The following is a 15,980-nucleotide window of genomic DNA, read 5'->3' as shown; positions in this document are numbered from 1 at the left end:
ACAGGTAATATTTATTAAGCCTATGTTCTATATATATATATACACAACTCAGATTTTTTCAAGTTTCTTTAGTCCATAGTAATTTCTTCTTTCTGATATAATATAAAATAATAAAAACCTGTTTATTGGTGTCTCAGACTCAGAGTTGTGTTTGTTAGAAACAATATGGCTTTCCATTCTTATCAGAGGCACCAAAATGCCAAATTACCCACTTTCACTGATAATCAAACCCAATAATTTGACCCATTTCAAGTCAGTCATTTGGTATCTCAAAAATCATTGTTAATATCTGTGGAATCAGTATAAAAAGAAAGAAGTGGTAAAACACAGTTGAAGAATTGGCTGCCTTGTAAACAGGTGCCAGCCAAACCTGCCTAACAAACACCAGCGCCAAGCTGCCAACATGGCAAGATAGTCACAGCAGCAAGATCAGATGCTTATATTTAAGATTATAATTATTTGTTATGAACCACATGGATTTTATTTGGCATTTTGTGTCTCTAAATTGCAATTCAGAGCTATCTAAGGCCTAACATGCACTTACATATGCCATCATTCTCAGTCATATCCAAATATATTGCTTTACATTGTCAGGCTGAACTGTTGCCTGCATTGGAAGTGATGTAAAGCTGCATTGTCTCAGGGGAAGCTAGGGAAAGGGACATGTCTGCCTGGTGTTCATAGGGAGTGTACAAGGCTGCAAAGGAGATATTTCAAAGGGGACATGGCGGTATCCCTCTCTCTCCCCCACCCACTCTGGGGTGGTTTGCCACCCTAAGGAACACCTCGAGGGAAAAGTACACAGGGACTATGATTGTTCCTGATTCTTATGCTAAGATGAATTCCCAGAAGGAAGTCTCCCCTTGTGTCTGCTCCCTACCCATCCCAATGCAGCTGCACAAGGGCCATGGACCCTATAGGCCATAAAGTGAGAGAGAGATCCTTATTGATATGGATGTAAGTTATAGCAAGGAAGTTGGTTTGGAACATGGCTGCATTTTGTAGTTTGCAGTCCAGTAGTGAGAATTTTGTGGGCACTTTCATATGATGTGCTGGGCCGCAAGCACCATTTCCAAATGCCAAAGGCCAGAGAAAACAAAATTCCTGCCATTCTGAGAGAAGATTGAGCTTTGGGGGCTATATCCTGAAGTCCTTACTAGGGCAACACTCACATTTGTTTCAATGAGAAATTTGCCTGAGTAAAAATTAAGTAAGAACTTTGGGATCTGGCCCAGGGACAAGTCAATTAAGTTAAATCCTGTGTTTTCTTAATTCTCATCCTGCCTTTGATGGTCCCAACTGTTAGAGCTGTTCTTGATGTAGCTTGCTCTTCAAAACTTAAGAAAACTTAATATTTATTTATGCAGATTACAATGTCTAATCAATTTACTGCCACAAGAAACCTTTTATACAAACAACTTTGGGGAATGTGAAGAAGGTTTGAGTACGGACTTGAATAAGTTTAACATAGAGTGTTCCACCAAACTAGGAAGTTAGGGCAAATGTTCCAAGGGGTTAAAAACCTCAGAGCATAAGGTGATATTTTGCAATGATTGGGAAGTCATGAACAAATGCTGTACAGTAGTCTAGGGCAATTGTTGGCCAGGCAAGTAATCAGCCCATGAAGCAGCAGATTTGGCTATAGCCATGTTGTAATATATGGATCAGTCAACCACTTTGGTTTGGAAATGCCTATTTCCCCATTAACATGCTTGGTAATTTCAACACAACATGTACATAACACATCTGTGTGGTTTTAACTGTTACTACAAAAATGTAATCCTAACTCTTTGGTTTCTTTTTATTTTTCATCCTCCCACAATGGCCTGAACTAAGGTCAAAAGCATCACGTTAGATTTCAGCCCTCACTCTGAGTTTTTTAGTAGTAATTTTAAGTCAGCCCCTTAACAGTGTTTTTTCCTGTTGCAAAATGCAATTTTTTGTAGCTTGGCGGCCAGTTCAGTGCTCGGTTTCAGAGGTGAGACTTCTGTTGATGTCCATGGGAGTTGTGCCTGTAACAGAAAGACGACCAGTATGGGCCCTATATTTCTGAGGCTGTAAAAACTTGCAAGAACTATAATGGAAAGCAATGTATACCAGCACTCTTTATTCACATTGGTCCATTACAAGATTCTATTATCTTATTGGTATATAATAACCATTTTATTGACACATTCAAAGACAGTACAATATGAGGCTAACTGGTCCAATGGAAAGCAACTTAAATAGATTAAAAATTCGATGTTTGTATCCTATTAGGCTAACACACTTGCTAATATGCCAAAACTGAATAATTATAGTTGAACAATTACAGTTGAACAATTATTCATCATACTAACTTTATATTAGCAAATGTCATAGCAAACATTGCTAATTAATTACATTGTCACAAAATGAGAACCACGGATCCAATCTTAGAATCATAGGGTTAGAAGAACCGCATAGGTCATCTAGTCTAACCCCCTGCCAACATGCAGGAGTTGTTGTGTCCAAACCATCCAAGGCACATGGCTATCCAGCCTCCTTTGAAAACCTCCAGTGAAGGAGCTTCCACAGCCTCCCTAGGCAGTCTGTTCCATTGTCCTACTGTGCTTACAGTTATGAAGTTTTCCCTGAGATGTAATCTAAATCTGCCAATGTAAAAGCCAAACAATCAAGGCTAGTAGAATCTGGGAAAACTGGGAAGCAGCTTTTTTGATCTACACAGGTGTTATTGTGGAGTAATACCTGGAAAGAAGTCCAGCATTATTCAATATAAGGGCATAATTCGATGGGCATTTAATACATTTGGAGGCATGGATTGGTTTAACTATAATGAGCAGTTTAGACTGAGATCTGTAACACAGGTTGGAATTCAGTGGGACATCCTGCATCACACGTTCTGGTTGGGACACCATGGGGCCCAGACATTCATAATGACAGCGGCCTATTTATTACTCAGCATGTCCAACACAGATCCAATGCTCAGAATGATATTTGCTGGACTTTTAATAAGGGCAGGTGTTTGCTTTGAGACCCTGCGATCCACAACTGCTACAGTTTTTGGGGAAAACCCCAACATAGCAGAAGATTGGGGGTAAATCCACTCCCCCTCCTGCTTGCCCCAGGGTCCAGGGACAGGGGCAGAGAGGCTGGCAGCAGAGGTATTGGTAAAAACTTCTTGTCTGGTTATGCTTAAAGTGTTACAGTTACTCCTTTGGGATTACCCCAGCAAGACAGATGGGTCGTATTTATGGGAAGGGTTTACATCAGGGTTTAGGATTTCCTAGATGGGGGTAACAAATCATGTAATGGCTACAAATTTGAGGTCCATAGAAGGTTTGGGGGCCATTGTAAAGAAAATTGCACAGGAAATAAATGCTAACAGAGTTGCAGGGCCATTCAATTATTTACTTATGAAGAACCTCTGTGTTCCTCCCTCTTGTCTTCGTTCCTAAGAAGGCCCATGGTGCTCGATCCACCACCTGTCAGACCCATGCGATAGTTCAGTTATTGACACATCAGACCCTAAATTATGTTCAGAACACTATTCTTCCTTCAATGAGGCTGTGCACATGCTTAAGACTAGTGGCCTAGGGGCGCTGTTGGCAAAATGTGACATTAAGTTGGCTTTTTGATTATTGCCAGTTAATCCTTCTGACTTTAACTCTCTGGATTTCTGTTTTGAGGATCAATTGTATTTTCAGAAGTCACTTCCAATGGGATTGTCTGTCTCTTGCTCAGCAAAAATTCAGTACAGTCCTGGAATGGGCAGTGGCATAGGAATCTGGTTTATACCATGTGGTACACCATTTGAATGAATTCTTGTTTGCAGACAGGGCAGATTCTGAGGAGTGTTCTAGATTACTGGCCACATTCCAAGCCCTGGCTGGTAACTGGAAGTACTTCTGTGGAAAAAAAAGAGGAGCACTCTACGAAGCTGGCCTATCTGGTGACTGAGTGAGATATGTGGGCTAGCAGCAATCTAGACTCCCCCAGCATAAACTGGGGGAACTTCTGGGATTGATCAGCAAGACTACAGTAGCAAGGAAGGTTACACTGCGGGAGTTGCAATCTGTTATTGGGCATTTTAACTTTGTATATCAAGGGGTGGTCCCAGGGTGGGCATTTTGCACCAGACTGTCAAGCTGCCACACAGGAATAGCAAAGCCCAGTCAAGGGAAATGTCCTTGCATTATGCAATAATTTCTCTGTGACAGCTTTAAGAACTGTATATTTTGTAGATCTGAGACAACCAATTTAGCTAATAAATATAATCCAAACTTCTCCAAGTTTTTGGGGGGAGTATCAAGATTCTGTGAGAATCCGCAAACAGTTTATGGACATAAAACCTTGCTGTGCAGAAAAATGTGGTATAAATGCACAAGAAGAGATAACAGAGATTTACAGTAAAAGCTGTATTTGTCTATCCCCAGTTACAAGCTTAAAACTGACTGGTAATAAAGAGAAGTCCTCAATTAGGAGTGATTTTAAGTCTAAAAAGTGATGCTCCTTGAAGTCAGACTATGTTGTACTTTGAGTGAGAAGTATTTTTAAAAAGAAACAATATTAAGTCACTAACATATAGAAAGTGGGCCTCTTTCAGGGGTGATGTAAAGGGCTGTACGTGTTAGTTTCACATTGCTAAGTGAGTCTAAGGCTATGTCTACACCACAAGCTAAGGGTTTGATTCTCAGCTCACACAGACAGACTGATGCGATCGCTCATCTGAGCTAGTACATTAAAAATAGCAGTGTAGCCATGGATAGCGTGGGCAGTGGCGGCACAGCGTAGCAGCCCCACGTACAAGCTGCTTGAACCCCAGGCCTATGTACTCGTGGCCGCTAACCCAGGCCATGCCACTATTTTAGCACATTAGCTCAGATGAGAGCTAGCTTGAGTAAGTCTATCTGAGCTGGGAATCACACCCCCTAGCTCATAGTGTAGAAGTAGCCTAAGGAATTAAGAACATTTAAGGTCATTCAGATTCTTCTCTCAGCTACAGCCATGTAACTGCACAGATAGCGAATGCAGTTGCACAAGTGTAACAGAGGACATGTTTTGGATTAGGGACAGAAGTAGTTTAATCAAATCTAGAAGGAGCCTAAGCTGGTTCAACCTACATTTTGAAGGGGATGGTAAAAAGGTATAAATTATGCCAGTCTAGTCTTCCTTCATCCTTACACTCATTGCTGAATTGAGCCCATTGTCATTAGCAATTAGAGCAAGAGACTGGGAGTCATTGCATTCCCATCTTTGCTACTAGTTCACTGGGTGACATTAGACCTCAGTGTATCTATCTCTAAATATGATATAATAACAGTAGGTAGATCACAGGGCTGACTGGAGGCCTAACTAATTAGCTAACTAATGTCTGAAAAGTGCTTAAATGTGCTCAGGTGATTCTACATATGTATAAAGTGCCATGGTGAAAATCCCCGTTGCTCAGAAAATGGGACACAGCCTGCTTGGATGTTCTAATGAAAAGCACACGTTTTAATCTCACTGCTACCTTAAGAATCCATATAAAAATTGTAGCTGCTCTGGAAGGGCTTTTCAAGGCTGAGACGTGTCCAGGTAAACATTTGGATCACCCCCAGCATTAGCGCAAATGATTTACAACAGGTGCACTCCTGAAAGACTCTTTCAGCAACATGTCAGGTTTCTTAGCCTATAGTCACCCTTTTTGTTTTTAACACCGTTCCTTATTGAAAGATGGAATCCATAAGGAACCCTTAATATTTAAACATAATGGTGCGAGATATTTAAAGAAATTTAAAATATTTAAGGGATCAATAATTTGCATGGAGCACAATGTTATTAAGAGCCAACCATGTCATCCTATGAGCATCCTGATTCCTCCTTACTGCTTCTCTACTCTTCACAGTAATACCCACAACCACATTTTGCAGGCAACTAACTTACTTTTCCGTACATTTATCAAAAGAGCCAAGTTCTGTGGGCCGTTTGCTAGAATGGACAATTTCAGAAGCTATAGTGACAATGAATAGAGAAGTCAAAAACATTTGACTGGATTTATGGAACACTGAGTGACTGCTGGGGCCATGGTGGTGGTATTAGGGCAGTCATTTAACCCAGCTACAGGGACCATACTCCCAAGGTGAACATTTTGTGGCTAGTTGCAAAGTGTCTACGAAATAACTCTACAATCCGCAAATTGTAATCCTTCTCAGCTTGGAGATAGGGTTAGAGGTACAATACTCATAAGATAATGGCCCTATAAGGTATGTATCTTGAATCCCTTGAGTGCCTTTTGCTTATCTGTAAGGCATTCTTCGAGGTTTAATTTTGAAAACCTCCACTGTTGTAATGATTCTCAGTGAACTATCATTCCATTATATATACGCTAAGCATTTAATATAGCAGCTTCCACATAAATAGATTTCCTCAGTGGAAAACAGATTTATTTTTTGACTGTATGACTTCTCATACTGTAATTTGATAACCATAATGCCAATAGGTTAATCATATTGATGAAGTACTAAGAGAGACTGTATTTAACACTGCTTACCCTGTGGAAAAGTAACCTGATTTACTGGGAACCTTTTCACCTTTAGTGGCAGGGGAATAACCACTAGTTCAGCCCTATATTCAAACATATAATTCCATAGGCTGCATGTAACCGAAGGGCAATATTACCATTGAAGGATTCATCTGAATTAACAAGGTAAAAAAAGAAAGATCGCAGCCTAATACGTGGGCTATATAAAAATACCAAATATAAAGTTAATTCAAACTATGTGATTTAGGCAAATTATTTCCTTTATTCGGTCGACATAATTGTTAGCTCAGCTGCAATACAAGGTTCCTAAGATCACTTGATGGTATTTGTATAGATTTTTAAAAGATGTGTATAATGATGAAATATTATTTGGTTCATACTTATAGTCTACAGATCTATTTCCATAGTAATAAAAATGTATTAAGATGTAAATAGCCATTCAGAAATATAAAGCTGCCAAGCAGTCACCTCTGTACCTTTGACACATGTCTGAGGAAGCTGAAAATGCAAAATGGACAACAATGTTGCATGCAAGCTGAAAGAGAATGGGCCTGATTCTGCCAGCGTTGCTCAAACTGAGTAACATCCCTTATGCTACAAGTAGTCTCAAGCAGGGCCCCCACATGGGGGGAGGGAAAGGTACACTTTACCAGGGCCTAGAGGCCCTGGGAGGCCTGGCCCAGGCTGCAACCCCCATTACCATGAGGAAAAAAGTTTTCATGGCTCATGAGATTGTATGCATGGGATGAGGGATTGTGGTATGAGTGTGTGAGGGGGTCCATGTTACAAGTTTGTACTGGGCCTGAAAAAATGTATGCTTGGGTCCCAGTCTCAAGTAAGCACCTAGCTAAGCAAAGTCCATGAACAAAGATAACAGAATCATCCCTAAATAGCAATAGATAGCTAAATAGCATAATTATTGACGTAGGTGCTTACAGATGCTTTGCCATACCTCTGTGAAACAGATCATCTTTTGAAATAAACACCCCCATCATTACTTAAATTGTAAGCTCTTTGGGGCAGAGATCGTCTATTTTTTCTGTGTTTGCACAGTGCCTAGCACAATGGGCTCCAGGTTCATATTTGGGACTCCTAGACACTTCCATAAGACAAATAATATGTACCAATAAATAATCTGCAGTGCAGGCATGTGTCTGCTGCTAAACAGCAAGGACAAAAATGAGCCTTTCAAGCTAACAGACATTTAATTACTTAACAGAATTTCTCAAACTATTCTCATCTCATTTTTTACTTTTTGTTTAAAAAAATGAAAATAAGCACCAATTAACATTTCAAAAGTTCAGAGGAGGTAAAAATGGCATGGGAGAGGGTTGCTGGTGGTCAAGAGAAAAGAAGAGGACTTGTGAGTACCAGGGGCAGCTTGAATGTGGTCTGACATCTGGAATCTTGTGTGGTGTTTTACAATAATGGATATATAGTGCTATTGTGCTGAATAAAAGACACAGGGAGAACCTTACTTTTAGAGCCAAATGGGATGTGCTTCCTATGTCTCCTTTTGAGTTCTGCTTATCATGAACTATAATGCCTCAGTCCAGCACTTAGTGGAACAGAGAAGAATAGCAGGGAGGAGATAAAAGGTAGTTACCTCCTCTAAGTAGGCAGGCAAATAATGGTGCTGACTAGCTTTTGTAATAGACTTTACAGAGATAAGGTAGGTGAGGTAACATCTTTCATTGGACCAACTTCTGTTGGTGAAAGAGACAAGCTTTTGAGCTACGCAGACCTGAAGAAGAGCTCTGTGTAGCTTGAAAGCTTGTCTCTTTCACCAACAGAAGTTGGTCCAATAAAAGATACCTCACCCACCTTGTCTCTCTTATATCCTGGGACCAACATGACTACAAAAACACTGCAAACAACAATTTGTAATGGACGGTCAATTTTCAAAACTGAGGGCTGAATACCGCTCCACGGCAATATGAAATTAATGGTGCCAAAGACTGATATGAAATAAATCTTTATGTACTTTTTTTCCTTGTGCAGCATCACGTTTTGAAGGGGAAGGGGGTTTAGTGCTTGCTGAGAAAGGAAGATGACATGTTTTGGACCTCTGAAGGTGAGGCTGTTTCCTTACTCTGAAGGAAACAGGAGTTGGGACTGGGAACAGGGAGGAGCCACAAACCTCACAAAAGTAACCAGATTAAGAGGATAATAATTAATCAATCAATTAAGTGAATGGGGGAAGTGAATGTGCAGCTTGAGGAGACATTGATAGACATACTAATATTAATTTAGGGTTAAATGATCCCCCGGTGCATAGTGTGGCATGAAGGGAGAAGAGAAGAGCAGATCCATTGCCAGTGCTCGTAATTTTATCTAGAGTCTTGTGATATTTGATGTTTTTCTCTGAAGTCTAGTTCCTGCAGACATGTGAACACATGAGAGAGAAACTCTGCCTTTTTGCCTTTATTCTTTTTTTTATAATAACCTTCTAGTTCTCATGGTTTTAAAGAAAAACTTGAAAAAGCAACCACTAAATGTCAAACACCAGAAGGCAAACATAAAAACCAAAACTGTATTACTTTTAAAATCTCATGATTATCAAAGCAATCATGTGATTTTGCCTCAATTTTTGAGGGCTTGAGGTTGGCAAGTAGCTAGGGAAAGAAAGGCCCCCAAAAACAGGAGAAAGGCAAATCCAACCTAAGTGGTATGTTTACCCTTTCCACAAACCAATGTAAGACTGTCCTTATGAACTCTTCAAGGGTGTATATATTGGGCCTAGAATTGCCTAGAGGCCCCAGCACAGATTGTTTCTGAATTGATGTTATTTTCAAAGATCCTAAGCTGGAAAGGGTGGACTGGTAATTGTAAATTTGAGGATGGCAAAAAGAAAAAGAAGAAAATCTCTTTTAGGATGAAAGGACAGAAATCTCTGGAGTCCCCAGTTTTTAGAAATCCTCAGGGTCATCACCTATGTCTCGCTCAGAAGAGACACTGACAGGAGGATGATAGGTATATGCTTTTGCTGCTATTACAGAATATTTGGTCAGGCAGGTCTGCACTATCGGACACTATCTGTGATTCTCTAGGCCTCCAACCTGATGGAAAAATATCCATACAGTAAAAATTGCAGACAAGACTGTGAAATTATATTACTGTTGTAATGTAGTAATTGCTAGTGAAAATATAAAAACAGAAAGACAGGCAAGGTACAGTTCCAGGTATATTTTGTGTGTTGTATTTAGTTTCTCTTTTGCAAACTTGCAATTTAATAAAAAGGAAATGGCCTATGTTAAATTGGCCACCTTTTTCCATTCCTGCTATGATGATAGATATTGTGCCTTCCTCTATTTATGGTAGTGATTATTGATTTTTAGTAAGGTTCTAGGAAACATTTGCAAAGAAATTAAAAAACCTGGAAATGCAAGCTTTTTGAGTCTCATTTCAATTTCATGAAAACTGCCTGATTTTACGCAAAAATATGAAATGCCATTTTCCTCCCAAAAGCAAGCAAAAATGAGCCCATTTGCACTCAAAAGTCATAGGTTCAAGCAAACACCTTAAAATGTTCAATATTTCAAATTCCAAAATGCAGAATTTCTTTTGAAGTCCAAACATTCAAACTAGACAGGGCAGTCTCATATATTTTAATGTTTCAATGAGACAGCTGCCATTTCATGCAAAACAAAGTTTGACAGCTATAAAACGGTACATAACAAAGTTCCAAATAGTTTCCCCAGGATGTTTCATAAAAAGAAAAAAAAAAATGTTCGCTCACCAGGCGTGCTTTGGTAAGATCATGTTTTCTGGTCTCTGAAACAACAGTTTAGCTAATGCTATCTTCTTCATAGCTTGTAGTTCTGTGTCATTAAGTTGCAAACAATGTATGTCAGACAATGCGTTCCCATTGTAGGTCTGCAGTGCTGGGTTATCTGTTTGAGGGGAGTATTGAAAACCCTGGAAGAGGAGGATTAGGTTTTAGATTATGAAGGCGAGGCAGGTGCAGTGAAACTCTCAATGCCATAACATTATTTTGTTTGTCAATGATTGTTACTTTACAGAATTGCCAAATTCTCTGGATTGTTGGGGAACTTTTGATTCCGAAGAGAATGGTTAATTTCAGTCAGTCATAGGTAAAGTGGGACTTCCCTGTGATAGTGCCAAAATTATCTTGACAGGCCATGGTGAAGGAAGTGTACTGTAGTATTTTATAACAACACCTTTGGGAATCAAATCCATTTTACCCCTCCAATGATATAAAGCATAATGGAACAGTAAAATGTTATGAAGAATGTAGCACATTACATAGATGCAAGGTGTTTCCTTGGTCTATAAGGGAGATGCCATCAATCTTGGAGGAACACGTGCAATGACCATTTAGCATAGTACGAGACCTACTGATACGCCCAGTTCTGTGTTTCTACTTGAAATTTGTATAAAAAATGTACTTGATGAGATTCGTAGGCAGGCTGTACAAAGGACAGTTCCTGTTACCTGTAAACCTCTGGCACATATTTCTCAGGGAAAATATTTACTGATGTCTCTTTTATCAGAGATGTCACTAGAATAAAAATAATTTTCCAAGACCAGAGTTGGCTAAAACACAGGCGTCATGACAGAAGCCAATAATTCAGTGTAAGCTATCGATGATCGCACATGCCGCTTTCTGTTTTGAAAAGGAGCATCATTCTGTGAGGTGCATGAACACCTCATCTGTCATCCCAAGCACATTAGGAATCCCTGCTATGTCACAGAATCTCTTTTTGATGTGCTATCACTGTTGTTGGCTACATGGCAAATTACTATATTTAGTGTGTGGGCTAATCAAAGCAGCTGTTGCTGGTGTGAAAACCAGCGTACTGGTGCCCACTGAGTCCTTGCTAGATTTCAGCTAAAGGCTAAAAAGCACCAGGGGCAAAATACTGCATAACAACATGGAAGTTTAGCTTATAAGGCCTACACAACAAGTTCTACTATTCAGTACACTCTTTATTGTCTTTTAATTTACTATGCATTTTTGGGGTGGATCCTACAGAGCAATTCTTTCTTTTTGAAGGGGTCTGGTCAATGTAGAATGGAAAAATTTGTTTACAGAAACCAGGAGCAAACCACATTTTATTCTGCTCTTTTTTCTCTAATGACACTTTAGCTATCTGTCTTGCAGTTTAATTGTGTACCCAGTGCTGCACCGCAATAGTCAATTTTTCTCATTTAGAAGAAGCAGCTACTTTTCTTAAATATTTAAATATATTTATTTTCAAGGGAAACATCTGTTCTTATTCAGACAAAACTGTTCGGATTTATGAAGGGCCGTTCAGCTATCTTGCCTAACTTTTCTTAAAGACATTTTAATCCATTCCCCTCTTCCCTTCCCCCCATGCCTCCCATCCAAACTCTTTCTAGTTGTCCCGCAGGTAGAATGGCAGAGCATTGCTGCACCAAATCAGCAGTGTCTCCTGACAGCCACTGTGAGGAAGTGATGCCACATCAAAAATCAGCTTAGCACCATGTGGAACTGAAGGTGTGAAAGAGCACCAGAGGCCTTTATCTGAAGAAAAAAAATTACAATTTATTTTTTTTATAAGCAAATGAATCAGTCGAGACACTGGGAATGACAGAGACAAAGAAGAGCTTCCTTATTTGTGCAGTTGACTGATGCTTTTTTTGTTGGCCCTAATTAGAGTTCATCAAAATTTTTCAACAAATATTTTCCCGCCTAAAACTGGTGTTTTGTCTAAAACAATTTTTTGGGCAGGAAAATGTGCTTCAACTACATTATTTAAAAATGTCTATGGAAAAATTAGAATCAAAATAAAAATTCATTTCATTGGGAAATTTCCCATGAAACGTTTTTAGTGAAAATTTTGCATTTGAAAATATTTTTATGGGGAAAAAATTGGGTTCAGCCAGCATCACCTTAATACTATGCTCTTGATCTGCTTGCTTTCTTCACGTTCTCTCCTGCTGGTACCACTGGAAATTATTTATATGTCATTTGAAAATGTGAAGATCTCTACACATAATAAGTATTATTAGCATTGCTGTTTATTAAATTCTGAGACAGGGTCAAGATGGGATTTGGATTTTATTTTTGTTTCCTTCTCTAGTTTTGAAAAACTTCAACAGCTCCTAAGTGTGATGACCAAACTCAAAGTCTCATGAATGAATCAGACAACTTCTTCTCTGGACAAGTGCTTGAAATATTAGATTATACAGTCATTAAATTCAGTGTGGTAGAATATGTTCCTATGACTTGGTGAATTAGGAGCTAAAGCATATTTCAAATGCAGTTCTGCTGAAAATTGTCCTATTAAAGACTTTGACTGGCACGAGTGATGGATTGTCCATGACTATCTTATAAGGTTTTAAAAGTATAACCAGCAGAAGGAATTAAGAAAAAGTCCAAAATCACTGCACCTTTTTTTATTTTATTTTTTTATTTTCACATTTAGATAATAGGGAACAGGCAAAGTAAGGTAGCATAGGGCCTGCTCCTCTTGATCCAATTGAAGTCAATAGAAGTTAACAGTGTTTGGCACTTTATTAACTTTTACCCACTGAGAGAGAGAGAGAGAGAGAGAGAGAGAATTAATATTTCATCATTACTGCCTCCTAAAGAGTTACTTTGTTGTATGTGGAAGGCAGTGCTGATTGCATCCCTTACCAAACAATCAAGCAACATAAATATTGAGATGCATTGTTTGTGATCAATTAACAAGATATGACATAGGCCTGTGTAGAGTTTTTACTCTTGAAAAGAATAAATAAATATTTTTGCACTTTACCCAGTTCTCCCTTCCGGATGGTTAACCTGTGTCTTTAAGCCACACATGGGCATACAGCATGTCAGAGCCATTGCAAAGCAGTTACTCAAATATTGGGGGACTGAGAATTGCGGAGTTTGTGGTTTGCTCTTCATATTAAGGCTTGTGATTGCTCCATGTTTATTTTCTCTCCAACATATAGAAGATATTTACTGCCAGTCAGGGCAAACAGCAGTGACTCTGCAACTGGAATAGTCCAGTTCTTCCTACATATCTGTGCCATCCATGTGATGACAGTGATACAGATTAAGAGTGAGATTTTCAAAAGCGCTCAGTATTGATCTAACTCTGCTCTCATTGACATGAATGGCAAAACTTCCATTGACTTCAGTGGGAACACCATGAGACCAACACAGAGGTTCTGGCGGAACAGTCTACTTTATGTTTTTTATCCAACACAGGAAGGGAAAGAAGGAAAAAGATCATTGCCCTGTTCACTATTCAGCCATTGAGAATTAAAGGGAATTAGTTTGCTGTTCTTGTTTATTGTGAAGTAGCAGTGTTGTGCTGCGTGCTATAGAGATGGGTAGAAAGACACAGTCCTTCCCCTGAAGAGCTTATATTCAGAGCGGAGAGAATAATTGATATTTGCTTCAGTAGCCAAATCAAAAAAAAAAAAAAAAAATCAGGAAAAAAATTAGAGTTGAACTAAAACTTTTTTAGTTTTCCTTGTTGAAAAGAAAAACTCAGGAAAAAACATTTATTTGGGTCAAACAAAATTTTTCATTCTACTCCCCCATTTCATGATGTTTTCAGGCATTTTTTACCCTGTTAAAAATTTTATTTGAACAGATCTAGCTACATTTCTTAAGAAAACATTATGTTGAAGTGAAAAGTCAAAATAGTTCATTTAGAAAATGTCTAAATGAACCTTTTTGACTTTTTCAATTTTTTTTATTCTCCCCAGTTCTATTTGGCCAAAAAATTCAGTCCAAATTCATGAAGAGTTTTGATTGCCCTGAAGCTGTATTTTTCAGCAAATAATCTAGTCAACCAAAAAATTTTATCCAGCTCTACTTATACTATAAAGAGAGAAAGAGAAAACATACAGGCAAAGGTAGCAAATGAGATGAAAAACAGAGTGTTTTGTGGAGTTAGGTCATCACTCAGAATGCCATGGCCTTGTCAGGCATTTTTTTTTTTTTGGTCTTGTTTTGAAAAGCATATGTTAATTCTAAATGGGGGAAGAGTAGGTGTCATAGGCCTTTTAGGGTATGTTTACACTGGAATAAAAAACCCAGTGCTGGCCTGTGCCAGCAAACTTGGACTCACGGGGCTCAGGCTGTGGTGCTGTTTCACTGCAGCATAGACCTCTGGGCTTGGGTTGGTGTCCGGGCTCCAGGTAGGGTTGCCAACTTTGTAATATTTAAAAAATGGACACTCCACCATGACAGCCGGTACCTCCTCCATCCTGAGCTATGGACTAAATTCTTCCCCCACTGATATTCATGCAGCCATTGGTGTAATACAGATTGGTCTTTTATGTCTGCAATGCTCATTCTAACACAAGTTACACAGTTTGATCAACATTTTTTTCTTTTCATTCTCAAATATTTATCTGAATCCATAATCACCCAATGTGGTTCCTATTTGAGTTCGTCATTAAAAATTAATTGTCGGCTTTAGCTTTCACCCACGAATCAACTGAGTTCAAGTCACCATTTCCAACTTATTAACCAAAACCCAATATTTCCTTGGACCACCAACCAGATCAAGCAGGACTCTAGTTCTCATTTTCATATGTTCAGGAGTACTTATTACATTAATGTTATTTTGCTGTCCATGCATTATTTTCAAGCTTGCTGTCTATGACCTTGTTGGCAGTTGGAGTAATAGTGTAGCTGTGGGTCCTTATGTGAGTGTTATTCAGGTGTTGTATTATTGTAACAGTATCATGTCTGACAAATCAGCTTGTGTGATAATATTATGATAGATGAAACATGATAGGAGATTATAACGATAGCCTGGAAATGCTTTAGACACACACAGAGTGTCAATTGTGCTACTGTTCCTGGGTTGGGAGGAGGAAATGTAGGTATAAGTGAAGTATAAAATGTCTAAAATTTGCAATTGTTTAAGCTGTACATTGAAAACAAGAAAGTGCCGTTAGTGAGCAAAGGGAAGAGCAAGAAAACAAACATCAAATCCTGCTAAGTATAATGTATGTAAGCAACAATACTGTGTCACATAATTGGTTCTACTGTAAGTGTAATAGCATGCACTGGTGTCATAAGATATGAGAATTTCACTTCCAGATACAGTGAGTTTGACAAAACTCCAGGTTAAGAGGCTAGCTGCATTCTCAGGTCACCCTGAATAAGCAGTTTTTAACCGTTTTTGTTTCCCCTCTCTTTTAAAAGATGGTTACTGGAGTGGAGATAGCTAAAAGGATAAGGCAAATTGAGACGAGGCAAAGGTGAGAGGTTCAAGGCAAAGCATAAAGATACCCCTCTCACCTTTGCTATCACTGATGGAGCTGCATTGGTGCTAGCAGAAAGAAATCTTTCAGAACAAATATAATGCAGAGAAGGCTATAGTCCTTTCTTTCTTTTTCAGAGTTCCTATGTGTGAACTTATGAATCCAAGAAGAAAGAACCAAATTAAACCTAATTACATGCTGTTTAATGTGACTATTTAAATGGCTAAACCATCCTTTTCTAATCCAAAGCACCTGCTTGAATTTTCTTAACAAA

This window comes from Emydura macquarii, unplaced genomic scaffold, assembly GCF_026122565.2.
Source record: "Emydura macquarii macquarii isolate MOO-44397 ecotype Brisbane River unplaced genomic scaffold, CSIRO-AGI_Emac_v2 contig_431, whole genome shotgun sequence".
Classification (NCBI taxonomy): Eukaryota; Metazoa; Chordata; order Testudines; family Chelidae; genus Emydura; species Emydura macquarii.
Note: the sequence above shows the minus strand (reverse complement) of the source record.